At 36.7% G+C, this 13,441-nt stretch overlaps 1 pseudogene; it reads left to right on the forward strand.

Moving 5' to 3' along the window:
• The first annotated feature begins 7,498 nt into the window (after positions 1-7,498).
• On the forward strand, positions 7,499-8,594 carry LOC130846421 (glycerol-3-phosphate dehydrogenase 1-like protein; annotated as a pseudogene).
• Positions 8,595-13,441: the final 4,847 nt, after the last annotated feature.

The following is a 13,441-nucleotide window of genomic DNA, read 5'->3' on the forward strand; positions in this document are numbered from 1 at the left end:
CACATCTTGGGTCACAAATCAAACCTCAGCAAATTCAAGAAAATTGAAATCATATCAAGCATCTTCTCAGACCACAACGCCATGAGACTAGATATCAATTACAGGAAAAATACTGCAAAAGTTACAAACACATGGAGGCTAAACAATTCACTCTTAAACAAGCAAGAAATCATTAAAGAAATCAAAGAGGAAATCAAAAAATATCTAGAAACAAATGACAACGAAAACACAACAACCCAAAACCTATGGGATGCAGCAAAAGCAGTTTTAAGAGGGAAGTTTATAGCAATACAGTCCTACCTTAAGAAACAAGAAAATTATTTAATAAAGAACCCAACCTTACACCTAAAACAATTAGAAAAAGAAGAACAAAGAAACCCCAAAGTGAGCAGAAGAAAAGAAATCATAAAGAACAGAGGAGAAATAAATAAAAAAGAAAGGAAGGAAGCAATAGCAAAAATGAATAAAACTAAAAGCTGGTTCTTTGAGAAGATTAACAAAATTGATAAACCATTAGCCAGACTCATCAAGAAAAAAAGGGAGAAGATGCAAATCAACAAAATTAGAAATGAAAAAGCAGAAATAACAACGGACACCTCAGAAATACAAAAGATCATGAGAGACTCCTACAAGCAACTATATGCCAATCAATTGGATAACCTGGAAGAAATGAATACATTCTTAGAAAAACACAATCTTCCAAGACTGAACCAGGAAGAAATAGAAACCATGAACAGACCAATCACAAGTACGGAAATTGAGAATGTTAAAAATCTCCCAACACACAAAAGCCCAGGGCCAGATGGATTCACAGGTGAATTCTATCAAACATTTCGAGAAGAGCTAACACCTATCCTTCTCAAACTCTTCCAAAATATAGCAGAAGGAGGAACACTCCTAAACTCATTCTATGGGGTCACCATCACCCTGATACCAAAACCAGGCAAAGATGTCACAAAAAAAGAAAATTATAGACCAATATCACTGATGAAAATAGATGCAAAAGTCCTCAGCAAAATACTAGCTAACAGACTCCAACAGCACATTAAAAAAATCATCCACCATGATCAAGTGGGATTTATGCCTGGGATGCAAGGATTCTTCAATATACACAAATCAATCAATGTGATACACCATATCAATAAATTGAAGGGTAAAAATCATATGATCATCTCAATAGACGCAGAAAAAGCTTTTGACAAAATTCAACATCCATTTATGATAAAAACTCTCCAGAAAATGGGCATAGAAAGAAATTACCTCAACATAATAAAAGCCATATATGAGAAACCAAAAGCCAACATCATTCTCAATGGGGAAAAACTGGAAGAATTCCCTCTAAGAACAGGAACAAGACAAGGGTGTCCACTCTCACCATTATTATTCAACATAGTTTTGGAAGTGTTAGCCACAGCAATCAGAGAAGAAAAAGAAATAAAAGGAATCCAAATTGGAAAAGAAGTAAAATTGTCACTCTTTGCAGATGACATGATATTATATATAGAAAACCCTAAAGACTCTACCAGAAAACTGCTAGCACTAATCGGTGAATTTAGTAAAGTAGCAGGATACAAAATTAATGCACAGAAATCTCTTGCATACCTATACACTAACAACGGAAGAGCAGAAAGAGAAATTAAGGAAACTCTCCCATTCACCATTGCAACAAAAAGAGTAAAATACCTAGGAATAAACCTGCCTAAGGAGGCAAAAGATCTGTATGCAGAAAACTTTAAGACATTGATGAAAGAAATCAAAGACGACAGAAACAGATGGAGGGATATTCCATGTTCCTGGATTGGAAGAATCCACATCATGAAAATGACTCTACTACCCAAAGCAATTTACAGATTCGATGCAATCCCGATCAAATTACCAATGGCATTTTTCACAGAACTAGAGCAAGAAATCTTACAATTTGTATGGAAACGCAAAAGACCCCGAATAGCCAATGCAATCTTGAGAAGGAAGAATGGAGTTGGTGGAATCAGGTTTCCAGACTTCAAACTATACTACAAGGCCATAGTGATCAAGACAGTATGGTACTGGCAAAAAATAGAAAGAAGGATCAGTGGAATAGATTAGAGAACTCAGAATTAAGCCCAAACACATATGGGCACCTTATCTTTGACAAAGGAGGCACGAATATACAATGGAAAAAAGACAGCCTCTTCAATAAGTGGTGCTGGGAAAATTGGACAGCTACATGTAAAAGAATGAAATTAGAACACTTCCTAACACCATACACAAAGATAAACTCCAAATGGATTAAAGACCTACATGTAAGGCCAGACACTATAAAACTCCTGGGGGAAAACATAGGTAGAACACTCTATGACATCCATCAAAGCAAGATCCTTTTGGACCCACCTCCTAGAATCATGGAAATCAAATCAAGAATAAACAAATGGGACCTCATGAAACTTAAAAGCTTTTGCACAGCAAAAGAAACCATAAACAAGACTAGAAGGCAACCCTCAGAATGGGAAAAAATAGTTGCCAATGAAAAAACAGACAAAGGATTAACCTCCAAAATATACAAGCAGCTCATGCAGCTTCATACCAAAAAAGCAAATAACCCAATCCACAAATGGGCGGAAGACCTAAATAGACATTTCTCCAAAGAAGACATACAGATGGCCAACAAACACATGAAAAGATGCTCAACATCACTAATCATCAGAGAAATGCAATTCAAAGCCATGATGAGGTATCACCGCACACCGATCATAATGGCCATCATCACAAAATCTGGAAACAACAAATGTTGGAGAGGGTGTGGAGAAAAGGGAACTCTCCTGCACTGTTGGTGGGAATGTAAGTTGGTACAGCCACTATGGAAAACAATTTGGAGGTTCCTTAAAAAACTACAAATAGAACTACCATATGATCCAGTAATCACACTCCTCGGCATATTCCCAGAGAAAACCATAATCCCAAAAGAAACATGTACCAGAATGTTTATTGCAGCACTATTTACAATAGCCAGGACATGGAAGCAACCTAAATGCCCATCAACAAATGAATGGATAAGGAAGATGTGGCATATATATACAATGGAATATTACTCAGCTATAAAAAGGAATGAGATGGAGCTATATGTAATGAGGTGGATAGACCTAGAGTCTGTCACACAGAGTGAAGTAAGTCAGAAAGAGAAGGACAAATATTGTATGCTAACTTATATATACGGAATCTAAAAATGGTACTGATGAACTCAGTTACAAGACAAGAATAAAGACACAGATGCAGAGAATGGACTGCAGAACTCAAGGTTTGGGGGGCAGGGTTTGAAGGGGAAGCTGAGACTGAGAGAGTAGCATAGACATATATATGCTACTAGCTGTAAAATAGATAGCCAGTGGGATGTTGCTGTATAACAAAGGGAGATCAAGTCGATGGTGGATGATGCCTTAGAGGACTAGGATGGGGAGGGTGGGGGGGAGTCAAGGGAGGGATGGAATATGGGGATTGTGTATAAATACAGATGATTTACCTTGGTGTTCCTCAAAAACTGGTACAAGAGTGTAATTCAATTATATTCCAATAAAAAAAAAAAAAGAATATATCTCACTGTTGTGCTGCATCAAGTGTTTTCAGTGAGAAGCAAGAGGTCATGCTAATGTGTTCTTTGTGATCTCCTCCACTAAGCACAATCTATAGATAATGTATACAAAGCCTGACCATACTGCCACTGCTTAGTCTTTAGGGGAGAGGATACTGATTCCATCCAGTATACACCAAGAGTGGGTAAAGGTCATTGTCATTGGAAATAGACAAGCCAATTCTAAAATCAATGGATAAAAATTATATATTCTTAAGATATGCACTGTAATATTTCTATGTATGTATATTGTAAAAAGATCAATAAAGCTTTTGACATGAAATAAAATAAAATAAAATAAAATCAATGCAAATGAAAATGACCCAGAACATCCATACAAATTTGAAGAAAAGTCACAAAGTTGGAGGACACTTATCACCAAATTTAGATTTACTACAAAGCTAAAGTAATTAATATGTGTAGCATTTATATAGGAATATATAAATACAGCAATATAACAGAAAAGAAGACCCAGAAATAAATGTTTATGAATATACACATTTCATTTTTGGCAAAATGCCAACAAATTTAAAGAGGATATTAGAGCCCATTGAATACATTAAGCTGGAGCAACTGGATATATACACATTCTGTCTCACTTCAGGCTAAAGACATACCCAGGCTGAAAGTGAGGAGATGAAAAAGGTGTTCCATGCAAATGGAAATAAAGAGAAAGCTGGGGAACCAATAGTTGTATGGGACAAAGCAGACTTTAAAGCAAAGATTGTAAAGGGAGACAAAGGAGGTCATTACATATTGATGAAGGGATCAATCAAACAAGGAGATATAAAATTGTAAATATATATAGACTCAATATAGGAGCACCTAAATACATAAAGCAAATATTAGCAAACATAAAGTTAGAAATTTACAGTTACACAGTAAGAGTAGGGGACTTTAAAACCCACTTACATCAATGAACAGAACATCCAGACAGAAAAACAATAAAGAAACACTGGCCTTATACAACTATGAGATAAAACAAAATTAATAGATGCATACAGACATTTTCATCCAAAAGCAGGAAAACACACATGCTTTTCATGTGCACATGAAACAATCTCCTGGAATAGATCACATGCTAGGCCACAAAACAAATCTGAATAAATTGAAGAATTCTGATATCATATCAAGCATTTTTTCTGACAACAAGTTCTGAGGCTAAAAATTCACTCAAGAAAACCCTGCAAAAACTATAAGCAAAAAGAGTCTGAACAACATGTCACTAAACAATGTGTTAAGTAAGAAATCAAAGAGGAAACCAAAAATGCATGGTAACAAATGAAAATGGAAACAATGACTTTAAATTGATGGATGCAGCAAAAGCAGTTCTAAGTGGAAATTTTATAGCAATATGTCTACTTCAGAAACAACAAAAATCTCAAATAAACAATCGAACTTCACACCCAAAGGAAAAGAAAAAGAACAAGCAAAACCCCAAAATTAATACAAGAAAAGAAATAATAAAGATCAGAGCACAAATAAATGCAATAGAGACTTAAAAAACAAAGAAACAGATCAATGAGATTAACAGATGGTCCCTTGAAAAGATGAACAAAATGGCTAAAATTTTATACAAACTCACGAAGAAAAAAAAAAGGAGAGGGCCCAAATAAATATAAACAGATATAAAAGAAGAGTAGTTATAAATGACACCATAGAAATACAAAGGATCATTAGACTACTACAAACAATGATACACCAACAAAATGGACAGAAGAAATAGATAAAATCTTAGAACTATACAATCTCCCACAGTGTAATAGAAAATGTGAACAGACAGATTACCAGTAATAAAATTGAATCAAGTACCCAAGAACTCCCAACAAAAAGGATTCCAAGATGAGACAGCTTCACGGGGGACTTCCACCAAACATTTAAAGAATAATTAAACAATACCTATCCTTCTCAAACTTTTTCAAAAAATTGAAAAGGAGGGAAGGATTCTGAACCCATTTTTCAGGTTGGCATCACCCTAAACAAACTCAGACAAGGATAAAACAAAAAAAGAAAAAGAAGGAAAGAAAATTACAAGCCAGTAATACTAAAGAACATAGATATAAAAATCCTCAACAACATATTAGCAAACCAAACTCAACAAGACATTAAAAGGATCATACACCATGAGCAAATAGCATTTATCCCAGGATGAAAGGATGGTTCAATATCCATAAATCAAGTAATGTGAAATACCATATTAACAAATGAAGGATAAAAACCATATGATTTTCTTTATCCATTCATCTGTTGATGGGCATTTAGATTGCTTCCACATCCTCGCTATTGTAAACAGTTCTACAATGAACATTATGGTACATATTTCTATTTGGATTATGGTTTGCTTTGGGTGTACGCCCAATAGTGGGATTGCTGGGTCATATGGTAGTTCCATTTTTAGTTTTTTAAGGAACCTCCAAACTGTTTTCCAGGAAGAAGGTGTGGCACATATATACAATGGAATATTACTCAGCCATAAAGAAGAATGAAATTGAGTTATTTGTAATGAGGTGGATAGACCTAGGGTCGGTCATACAGAATGAAGTAAGTCAAAGAGAAAAACAAATACCATATGCTAACTCATATATATGGAATCTAAAAAAAAAAAAATGGTACTGATGAACCCAGTGACAGGGCAAGAATAAAGATGCAGATGTAGAGGATGGACTTGAGGACACAGGGTTGGGGGAGGGAGCGATGGGGAAGCTGGGATGAAGTGAGAGAGTAGCATAGACGTATATATATACCACCAAATATAAAATAGGTATCTTGTGGGAATTTCCTGAATAACATAAGGAGACAAACTCAATGATGGGTGATGACTTAGAGGGCCAGGATAGGAAGGGTCGGAGGGAGTCATGAGAGGGTGGGGATATGTGTATAAACACAGCTGATTCATTTTGGTGTACCTTAAAAATTGGCACAGCAGTGTAAAGCAATTATATTCCAATAAAGATCTTAAATTTTAAAAAAAACATATGATCATCTCAGTAGATCCAGAAAAAGCTTCTGACAAAATTACTCATCCATTTATGATGAAAAAACTCTCAACAATATTGTATAGAGGGAACATACTTCAACATAATAAAGGAGAAATATGACAAACCCACAGCAAACAGCATGCTCAGTGGTGAGAAGCTGGAAGCATTTCCTTGAAGGTCAGAAACAACACAAGGATGCCCACTCTTGCCAGTTTTATTATTCAACATAACGTTTTAAGTCCCAGCCACAGCAATCAGAAAAGGAAAGGAAATAAAAGGAATTCAAATTGGAAAGGAAGAAGTAAAACTGTCACTGTTTGCAGATGACAGGACAGTATATGTAGAAAATATTAATGAAACTACCAAATAACTACTAGTACTAATAAATGAATTCAGCAAATTTGCAAAATACAAAATTAATATACAAAAATCTGTTGTGCTTCTATATAGTTATAATGAACTATCAGAAAGAGAAAGCAAGAAAGCAATCCAATTCACAATTGTATCAAAAAAAAAAAAAAACCTAGGTATAGATCTAACCAAAGAGTTAAAAGATTTGAATTCTGAAAACTGTAAGACACTGATGAAATAAATAAGAAAAGACACCAACAAATGGAAAGATATATCATACTCATGTATTTGAAGAATTAATGCTTTTAAAATGAATATGCTACCCAAGGCAATCTATATATTAGATTCAATTTCTGGCAAAATACAAGAGTTATTTCTCACAGAACTAGAAGAGATAATTTTTAAATTTGCATGGAAATACAGAAGATTCCAAAGAGTCAGAGCAATCTTAATAAAGAAGAACAAGGCTTGATATATCACATGCCATCATTTTATATTATACTGCAAAACTATAGTAATATAAACAGCATGGTATTGGCACAAAAACTGTTTAATAGGGCTGGCCGGGGAGGTGCAGGCTGGTGTGCAGCGTTCCGGCCTTGCCATGGCAGTGGTGCCGCTGAAAGTGTGCATCGTGGGCTCGGGGAACTGGGGTTCAGCTGTTGAAAAAATAATTGATGATAATGTCAAGAAACTTCAGAAGTTTGCCTCCACTGTTAAGATGTGGGTCTTTGAAGAAACAGTTAATGAGCGAAAACTGACAGACATCATAAATAACGACCATGAAAATCTAAAATATCTTCGTGGACACAAGCTGCCAGCAAATGTCGTTGCTGTCGCGAACCTCAACGAGGCCGTGCAGGATGCAGACCTGCTGGTGTTTGTCATCCCCTATCAGTTCATCCACCGGATATGCGACGAGATCACGGGGAGGGTGCCCAAGGACGCACTAGGTATCACCCTCATCAAGGGTATAAATGAGGGTCCCCAGGGGCTGAAGCTCATTTCCGACATCATTCGAGAGAAGATGGGGATTGACATGAGTGTGCTGATGCGAGCCAACATCGCCAGCGAGGCAGCTGCCTGGAAGTTCTGCAAGACCACCATGGGCAGCAAGATAATGGAGAACGGCCTTCTCTTCAAAAAGCTTCTACAGACTCCAAATTTTCGAATTACCGTGGTAGATGACGCAGACACAGTTGAACTGTGCGGTGCTCTGAAGAACATCGTGGCAGTGAGAGCCAGGTTCTGCAACGGCCTCCACTGTGGTGACAACACCAAAGCCACCGTCATCTGCCTGGGGCTCATGGAGATGATCGCCTTCGCCAGAATCTTCTGCAAGGGCCAGGTGTCCACGGCCACCTTCCTGGAGAGCTGCGGCGTGGCTGACCTGATCACCACCTGCTACGGGGGGCCGGAATAGCAGGGTGGCCAAGGCCTTCACCAGGACCGGAAAGACCATCGAAGAATTGGAGAAGGAGATGCTAAATGGGCAGAAGCTGCAAGGACCTCATACTTCACCCGAGGTGTACCGCATCCTCAAACAGAAGGGGCTGCTCAAAAAGTTTCCGTTGTTCACTGCGGCATACCAGATCTGCTACGAAGGCAGGCCCGTTCAAGAGATGTTGTCTTGTCTCCAGAGCCATCCAGAGCATATATAAAGTGAATCGTGTCAGGGAAAGATCTGCCTTTCCAATCAGTCATTTGGATTCAGATGGAAACCAGGACTTGGCAATAAGATGTTTGCTTCACTGTAATCCCATCATGGATGTGTATGAATTTTTACAGGTTCATTTTTGAATTGCTAGATGAAGTTCACAGGCTAAGATGTTACTGGGCAACGTCTAGACGCACATATGTGAATGTGTGAGTGTGTGTTCCCTTTCTCATTCTGTGGATGTTTCTATGAACCAAAATTAAAGGCCCTTTATAAAAATCACTTCTGAAATTTTCCCACTGTGGTAGCTTATAAAATTGGAACTATCGCAGCTAAAAGTTTTGGATCTAATTCCTATGTATTTCGGTGAAGGAATTTTTTTTTTCTCATTCTCTTGGGATTAAAATTTAACCAACATTAACATGGTAAAGTGGACGAGTGAGTGAGTTCAAAGATCAACATACTGTAACTTTTAAACACTATCTCAGAGCCAACATACTTAACTACTTCGATTGTGAGTTGATTTTTAATAATTACATATTTTAATTAGGTAATCCACTCATATTTTCCTCTCAGGGCAATTTTCTGCATTTTTAGCCTCTTTTCTCTTCGTTAGCTACTAGTATGTGCTTTCGTAAAGGTTCAGCAGTGACAGAAGATGGAAAACTCATCTGGGATTTTCCTGCTGTGACTGACACATTCTTCTCATTAATGACCCTTGTATGATGCTTTTTGTCAGGTCATACTTATATGCAAATATTTCCATTAAGCCTCACAGATCCCCTGAAAGAGGGCTGCTCTTATTCCACTTTCAAGGTGCAGTCACTGTGCCTGGTCGCCTGGTGAGTAGGGGCACAGCCAGAGGCTCTCAGACATCACTGTGCAGGTTTAAATTCCCAATAATTGGTTGTAGCAAATGCCATATGCAGCCTTTCTTGAGGCCATAGGCAGGCTTCCTGCAGCTGAGGCTTGCGTGGGTCCTTGTCTAGAAGGATATCACTCAATGTGGACCTCACTCCATCAGCTTCACTTGGAGTCTCTTAGAAACACAGGTTCCTGGGTTCCACCCCAGACCTCTGAAGTTGGGTATTCTATTTCTGTTTTGACATGCATTCCATGGGCTTCAGTGCTCACTACCATTTGAGAACCACTACTGTAGAAAATTGATTTTAGATTGGCATTTCTCAAACTATGTTCCATAGGAAATGGGTGGGTGTCCTGGGATCCAGTGGTGGTTCCGGTATTCCCTGGCAAGGTCCAGTGAGTTTGGGGAAAGCTATGTCTCTTAAAGGTGTGGCATGTGTGTTAGTGGAAACTGTTTATTTAACCCAGCAAGTCCCAGACAGATTGTGGAGTTTTTTTCATTTTTTTTGGCAAGGAGACTTGCTAAAGTGTCCAGGCTGAGATGACCTTAGGACAGCTCGAGAATACAGGACAGCTCGAGTATACCCTTCACTCTCTGCAAGAAAGGGGGATGAATGACTTCCTGTGGGGGTGTTCATCCTGAACCTTTACAGTTCAGGTCTTTGATAAAGCTTTAAGGTGACACTGTCAGGGTCAGCCCAGTGGAAGTCAACCTCGCTGAAACGTACATTGTGTGGACTAAGTGCTTTTAATTCTATAGTTAGAATGGGAATTACCGTATCTTCGTAAATGTGATTGGTTTCAGGATAGCATTGCAGTTACCTTATATAGTACTTGATAAGTGTTTAAGGAAATGTATGAGTGTCGCTTACACGTTCATGGATTTTCAGGCACTTTGAGATTTTGACCATTTTTATTTTCCAGCTTGGGACTTTTTCTCTTTTATACTCAAAATGATTATAGAATAGCTTTTGTGGGAATCTTAAAAACTCCTATACACAGAAGTATCTGAAAGCACACAAAATGCTACAAGTTTCATTGATTTTAGCGCCACTAAGTCAATCAATTTTTGCTTGTCTCATAATTAATCTTTTAAAAAGTTTGTACATAGGTAACAAAGTGTTACTCTTAAAGATCCATAAAGGGCTGTAAGCTCATTGTGGTGTCTATCAAGTAAGGTCATCAGATGTGAGGAATTTGGATGTTGTCTTTTGTATATTCTCATCTGCATTTAGCTTCCTATTCTGGGTTTTGTACTTAAGTGTTTTTTCCCTTATAACTGCCCTCTTACCATTCTGAAGTCTTCTGACTGTACCTTTTGAACATACTTATAATATTCTGCACATATGGAAAAAGGTAAATTTTACATAAGTTTGTGCTTTGCTAACTGTAGCTATTTATTCCGCTACGAGTTATCTATTTCTATAACCACCTGTGGTCCATCACTTATTTTAATTCACCTTTCTTACTAATTATGGTAATAGGGGAGGGAGACATCTAGAAGAGAAGCTTAATTTATACTGTTTCAGCCAAATCTGTGAATATAAAAACTACACTGTTGCCTTGCTATAATCCAACCTACTATAATGTGGAACAAATATCTGTCTTGAAATCCATCCTAGCAGGTGGAATTGAGCTAAACTCCTTCTGGTTTTTTCATTTAACTCTTAGCTATAACATGGCCCCATGGCATCAGCCCAGGGAGGAGAGAGGTGTCAGTGTACAAAGGAATCTTCAGTTTTTCCACTAGCTCTAATCTAAAAGACTTTTACTTACACATGTACTGTATTGTTTACAGACTGTAGGTGGATATGATTTAAAAGCTTGATTTAATAAACATTTAATCCCCCAAACCTGTGCTACTGATCCTATTTTTTAAAATCAGCTTCCTTAATAGTTTTATTTGTTTAGGAAGTTCTTATTTTCTTCTCCCTAAATTGTGTTGCATTGACAACAATAAAAAGGCAAATTTAAAAAAAACTGTTTAATAGAACAGAATAGAAAGTCAGAAATAAACCCACCTTTAAATGGTTATTAACCTATGATAACAGAGGCAAGGACATACAATATGGAAAAGACAACCTCTTCCTTAAATGGTGTTTGGAAAACTGGACATATTCATGTCAAAATCAAACTGGGCTCCTTTTTCACACCATACAAAAACAAATTCAATATGAATTAAAACTTAAATGTAAGACCTGAAGCCATAAAACTCCTAGAAGAAAACATATATAATACACTCTTTGACATTGGTCTTAGCAATATTTTTTTTGGATCTACTCCTCAGGCAAGGGGAAAAAAAGAAGAAAAAGAAAAGATAAATGGGGCTACATCAAAGTAAAAAGTTTTTGCAATGAAATTATCAACAAAACAAAAGACAGCTCAGCACAAATGGGGAAAGAAATTTGCAAGTGATATATCAATAAGGGGGTAAAATAAAAAATATATCAAGGACTTATATAACTCAACATCAAAAAAACAGAGGAATATCAAAAGCACTAATCATCAGAGAAATGCAAATCAAAACCATATGAGATATCACCTCACACCTGTCACAATGGCTATTATCAAAACAACAAGAAACAACAAGTGTTGGCTAGGCTGTGGAGAAAAGGGAACACTCATTCACTGTTGGTGGGATTGTCAATGGGTCCAGCCACTACAGAAAACAGTATGGAGGTTCTTCAATGTATGAAAATAGAACTGTGATATGATCCAGCAATTTCACTTCTGAGTACCTACCTGAAGAAAACAAAAACATTAATTCAAAAAACTATGCACCGTAACATTCACTGAAGCATTATTTACCACAGAGAAGGTATGAAAACTAAGTGTCTATCAATATGAATAGGTAAAGAAGATGTTGCATATATACACAATGGAACATTACTCAGCCATAAAAAATGAAATCTTGTCATCTGCATCAATCTAGCTTGGACCTAGAGTGTATTATGCTAAGTGAAATACATTATACAGAGAAAGACAAATATTTTATGATCTCACTTTGATGTGAAATCTAAAAGACCAAGTAAACAAACAAACAAAATGAACACAGATTCATAGATACAGAGAAAAAACAGGTGGTAGGAAAGAGGATAGCTTTGGTGGGAGGTTGAATATTTGATGAGGATTAAGAGATACAAACTTCCAGTTATAGATAAATAAGCCATGAGGATATAGTATACAGCATAAGAAATATGGTCAATAATGTTGTAATAACATTGGGGACAGATGGTTACTAGACTTATCGTGGTGATCATTTCATAATGTATGCAAATGTCAAAGCACTAAATTGCACATCTGAAACTCACATAATATTATATTTCAAATATATTTCAATTCAATTAATTAATCACTTTAAATGGTTGCCAGAATTAAAAGATCTTTGGAGAAGTCAAACTAAAATGTCCAATTGATGTAATACCCATTGAGACGCATTGGCCAGAAAAAGAATTAAAGTTACCTTGAGAAAAGTGATGCATGCAACTGAATGCCTCTGTTGAAGCCTATTAAAAATGTGAGCAATAATGGGAAAAAAAGAGAGAGGGAATAGTCCAACTGAAAAAGGAATATCAGAAATCTTGTGAGGGAATAAAATCATGGGTTAATGTGATTATTGGGAAGGAACACCAACTCGTAATTGGATGATGGAGATCCTAGTGTTGCATTGTTTATTTTATTTATTTTTATTTATTTATTTTTTTAGGAATTTTTATTGAGATACAGTTAACACACAATAAACTGCATATATTTAGAGTGTACAATTTGGTATCCCAATCTCCCAATTCATTCCCCCCCAACCCTCCCCACTTTCCCCACTTGGTGTCCATGTTTGTTCTCTACATCTCTGTCTCTATTTTTGCCTTGCAATCCAGTTGATTTCTACCATTTTTCTATATTCTGCATATATGTGTTAATATACGATATTTGTTTTTCTCTTTCTAACTCACTTCACTCTGTACGACAGTCTCTAGGTCCATCCATGTC

The sequence above is a fragment of the Hippopotamus amphibius genome, chromosome 2 (genome assembly GCF_030028045.1).
Source record: "Hippopotamus amphibius kiboko isolate mHipAmp2 chromosome 2, mHipAmp2.hap2, whole genome shotgun sequence".
Classification (NCBI taxonomy): Eukaryota; Metazoa; Chordata; class Mammalia; order Artiodactyla; family Hippopotamidae; genus Hippopotamus; species Hippopotamus amphibius.